The following is a 5,502-nucleotide window of genomic DNA, read 5'->3' as shown; positions in this document are numbered from 1 at the left end:
GTGCTCTAAATTTAAAATATTTGTTGAATCTAGAAATATTGACTTATGGGAAGTTATTGATTGTGCTGACATTGTACCCACATTGGAGAAATCCAAGTGTAGCGATCATGATAATAAAATGTTTATAATGAATAAGCTTTTGTTAGAATTTTTGCTTAATGCTTTTGACTCATCCTTTTCTAACAAATTTGTTCATTTTAATAGTGCTTACAAACTTTGAAAATTTATTGAAGCACATTAAGGGGACTTGGAGGTAATCCCACAAGCTTTAGAGGATTCTTCTTTAAGTTCATGTGGAGCATCATGCACACAGCCACAAGATGATAACTCATGTGCAGTAAGCGATTCTGATTTCGAAAGTGAATTAACTATTGATGAACTCGCTTGTGCATATGATAGATTAATGCATGCCTATACAAAATTACAAAATAATTTTATAGATCTAAAAAGCAAGCATGTAGATTTAAAATCCGATCATGAGAAGCTAGCCTCTAATTTTGATATCATTTCTCAAGAAAATGTTGCTCTTAAAGAAATTAATGATATGTTAAAATTGGAAAATGAAAAATTAACTTCATCCTTTTCTAGCTTAACTCATGCTAATAAAGATGCCATGCAAGAAGTAGAATGCATTAGAAATGAATTTGATTCTTTTAAGAATAACCATACATGCTCTACTTCTATTATCAATGATATTATGACCAATAATAAATTGAATCTTATGAAAAACCACATATCATGCTTAGATTCAACTTTTAACACATGCATTGATAATCATAAGAAATTTATGGACAAGTGTGCTAAATCTAGGATTATAACTTATAAATCACCTACACACTATGCACACTTGTATAGTAAAGTTTACAAGTGCTCCATTTGTGGTCGTAAAGGCCATTTAGCTAAATTTTGTATAATGCACACAAATATAAAAATGTCAATGCTCCTTGTGCATCTCATCAAGTCTTTTCATCACATGTACACACACATCGTGTAAATCATAAACATGCTTATGTGTATCATTGTGATTTTTGTGGTAGAGTTGGTCACTTAGCTAAGTTTTGTTTTGATTTGCGAAAAGTTTCTAAATCGCAAAATATTTTAAGTAGACCAACATTATTTCAAAATGTTTCTTATTTGCAAAATAATCTTAAAAGACCATCTTTATTTGCAAATGTTCCTCGTGCACATCCACATGGTCAACATAGCCAAATGCATCCTCTTCATTGCACTTATTACAATCGAATGGGTCATTTGCATAATTATTGCTATGATCGGACCCGTGCACTAAATGCGTCCAAATGGATTCATAATCCTAGGACTTTGAGCTTGAATGATAGGGGCCATGTCCCTAAACCTTTTGGTACCAAGAATACTTGGGTACCAAAACAAATTTGATTTTAAACTAAGAATTTTAGTGTTTTTATTTTCTTCGTTTTGAAAAATATATTTTAAAATTTTATGAAAACAATCCCTTTTATTGGTCAAATTCTTTTGTTTTCATGATTATTGGTTTTGTTTTAAATGAGAGGTTTGTATTCATATAACCCTCCGGGTTTATTAGGTGTTTATTCCCAAATCATGTTTACCGGATGCTTAAATGTTTATATGGGTTGTTACTAGCTCAAGAGCTAGATATAGTTGCCTCTCTTGATTTTTAAAAATCAATGATGGTTTGGTTTTATACTCTTAAAAATGATTTTCTTTTAAATCCATAGTTCATAATTCTTGTATGTTACTTTTGAACTATGAAAATTTTACCTTGATTTGTTCTTTTGAATTCATTATATAAGCACAAATAGATGATTCAAATTTCAAATATGCTTTATAATGTATTCTTTATGTGGTTTAATCAAGTTTTACAAAGAAAATTTCCTTTTTAAATCTTGATTTATGATTTCATTAATTACTTTGTTTTTATTTGAAAACTTTTTGCATGATTCTCATGTTCTATCTTTTGATTTCATAAATCTAGTTTTAAACACTATGTTTTTAAAATTGTGTAATGAGACACTTCTTTCATATTAACATATTTATATGTGTTCTTATTATCCCTTTTGTATGTGAGTTATATTTAGCATGTTTTTTAATCTATGATTTCTCACATATGTATGCCTTAACATTCATTTCATACATTCATGAGGCATTTTGGTAGGGGGAGCAATTCCTATATCTTTCTATGTGGTATACTCACCCATGCATATTGATAGGGGGAGCTTTCGCTCTCTTCATCCCTTTGTCCCCTTTTTGATGTTGTCAAAGGGGGAGAAAATTATAAGTATATTATTTATTGTTTATATGCATGATCATTCTAATTTATATATTCATTTCTTCTCATGCATATATTTTTTTTGTAAATTATTTGTCATCATCAAAAAGGGGGAGATTATTGGCCTTCTTGTTTTGATGATGATTTAACAAATAATTTACATCTAATATTGTTTGTCTAGTATTTGTGTTTTATATTTATTCTAGGCAAACAATATGTTGGAGGATGGATGAAATTGTGCTTCAACGATGATATCCAATGGAGGTTGGTGGAATAGTGGTTGAAGCCTATACAATTCAAGTTAAAGATCCAAGTTCAAGCTTCATCCGCAAGTGTCCAAGTTGAGCTCATTGAAGACCTTCATCAAGCTTGGGTAATTTAGTTTTGGAGTTTATATTATGTGTGTTAGTACTTTAAGCTCAATTATATACACACATACACGTTTTGGTTTTGTATATATATAGTTATATATATACATATATGTTTTGATTTGATAGTTTTCAAGTTTTAATATGAAACAATTTAATATAATTAGAAAACATATTTTTGTTTCATACTTATATGCATATATATGATCTCATCAATATCAATTTTAGTTAGTTAAATGAAATCATGTTTTAGTGCATTATATGTGTATTTTGATAAAATACTACATTCATTGTTTATAGACTTTATAACAATAGTTTACATCTTTCTTCAAGTCTATAAAATTATTTTGTAAAGTTTCAAAATATGGTTTAGGCAAAATGTCAAAATTCATATGTTTATATTTCTATGTTTTGGACCTCCTTATAAAATGATGATATTTTACATTTGGGAAGTCCTTTTTGAAAACCAGTTTCTGTAGTATGTTTATTATCATGTCTACAATGATTTTCCAAAGTTTTATATTTTTCTGAATTTATTTGATATTATTAAACCCTGTTTTATGTTGACATATACTGTTTAAAACAGGCTGTGTGCATGTCATGAGTCGACTCATGAACAGTGTTGAGTTGACTCATAAACTGTTGTGTAGTTTACATTTTGGTTCTGACGATTCGACTCATAATATCATGAGTCGACCCATCAGGTTGAGTCGACTCATGCCTGTCATAAGTTGACTCATGTGTTAGACCCTAAAGAGGGGGTGATTAGGGTCTTATGCTAATCTAATCCGATTTTATGCCAATAAAAACTAATTAACAAGTTATCCTAGCAAGTATGAAATACCACAAGATATATGAGCTAGGATAAACAATATGAGCAACGAGATATATCCTAACAAAGAGATATAGGCAATGTATGTGCAAGGATTTATAAACTACACAAGGGTAAATAATCTAAACAAGATAGGAGATAAAATAAATGAGCAATGCACAATTGGCGATATAAGATAAATTCAAAAACAAATACGCCAAAGACAAACTCAAATAAGCAATATGATCACGGAGTTCGGACCTTTCGTCCTACGTCTCCGCTCCCCACTCCCGGGGAGAAATCCACTATCACAACCCGGTTTGGAAGCCGGAACTTCTACACACTCGGTTTACAAGATCACCGAAAACTCTCACACAACAAACACTATGCAATCACACTCTACATCCACACAAGTGTTGGACCATACACTCCTCTCGGTGTACAAGTGTATTACAAAGTGAATCTCATAATATGGCTCAATAAATATTTGTTCTCTACTATGGATGAGAACACAATGAAAGCTCACACTCAATTGTTACAACTCTCACCAACCCAAAATATATTATGAATGCAAATACAATAAGCTCAAATGTGTGTGTATAAACAATGAGTGAAATCAAAATCAAACTAAACTCAATTAAAATCTAGCATATAGAATTATAAACAAAATAATAAATAGCTAGAAATGAGTTTAGAGATTATTCTCTAAATAACAAGATGGAGAGATATAGATTGAAGCCCAAACAAGAAGATGATCTCCTCCACTTGTGAAAACCAAAATAGCTTTAAACCAAACTCAAACCAACCATAAAACCTTGTTAAAAACTTGTTTAAAACATTCTTGGATGTGTTAGAACTGAGATCAATGGGGGTATTTATAGCCTCTCAAAACCTTAGCCAAAAACCCCAAATAAATGACAAGAAAAACCCTAGCCAACGGTAACAAAAATAGCCATTGGAAAGAATCTGATTGAGCGGCGGTCGACCGAAAAAATTCACGGTCGACCGCGATCCAGATCCCAAACTGAGAAAACGAGCATAGACTTCTTCGGTCGACCGGTGCGGTCGACCGATGGAAATTTCGAGCTCTCGGTCAACCGTGGCGGTCGACCGACAAACTCTCTGCTGCTCACTGATGAAAGAACACAGGTGCGGTCGACCGGTGCGGTCGACCGAGGACTGATACATGAAAATAAAGTCTAAAATTTGTTTCTCTGATTTTAAAACACTGTTTAAAAATATCAAATAAATTCAAAAAAATATAAAACTTTGGGGAATGATTGTAGACATGATAATAAACATGATACAAAAAGAACTTCCCAAATGAAAAATATCATCATTTTACAAAATAAGCCAAAACATGAAAATGTAAACATGTGAATTTTGACATTTTGGCTAAACCATGTTTTGAAACTTTGCACAATGATTTTGAAGACTTAATAAAATATGTATATGATTATTGTTAAGTCCAAAAACTAAGAAAACAGTATTTTCACAAAATTGCATATTCTATACAATATATACTAAAACACAATAATAAATATGAAACATGTGATTTCATATTTATAAACATGAAAACTCAAAAACACATGTATGTATATATATACTATATATATACATAGAAACTAAAACTTTATACGAAGAAACCAATAAATGTGTGTATAGATATTAAGCTTAACGTACTTAACACACATAATATAAAACCTAAACTAAGTTACCCAAGCTAGATCTTGATCTTCAATAAGCTCGACTTGGTACACATGCGGATGAAGCTGAACTTGGATCTTGAACTAGAATTGCATAAGCTTCACCGACATTCCGCCAACCTCCTTTGGATATGATCGTTGAGGCTCGATTACATCCATCCTCCAACTTGTTGTTTGCCTAGAATAAATACGAAAACACAAACACTAGACAAACAACATTAGTTGTAAATTATTTGTTAAACATCATCAAAACAAGAAGGCCAACATCATGAAGTGTGCTGGAAAACTAGTTTTGTTTCTGCTGAGTCGACTCATGAATTCATGAGTCGACCCATGCATGATGAGTCGACT

The sequence above is a fragment of the Asparagus officinalis genome, chromosome 1, assembly GCF_001876935.1.
Source record: "Asparagus officinalis chromosome 1, Aspof.V1, whole genome shotgun sequence".
Classification (NCBI taxonomy): Eukaryota; Viridiplantae; Streptophyta; class Magnoliopsida; order Asparagales; family Asparagaceae; genus Asparagus; species Asparagus officinalis.
Note: the sequence above shows the minus strand (reverse complement) of the source record.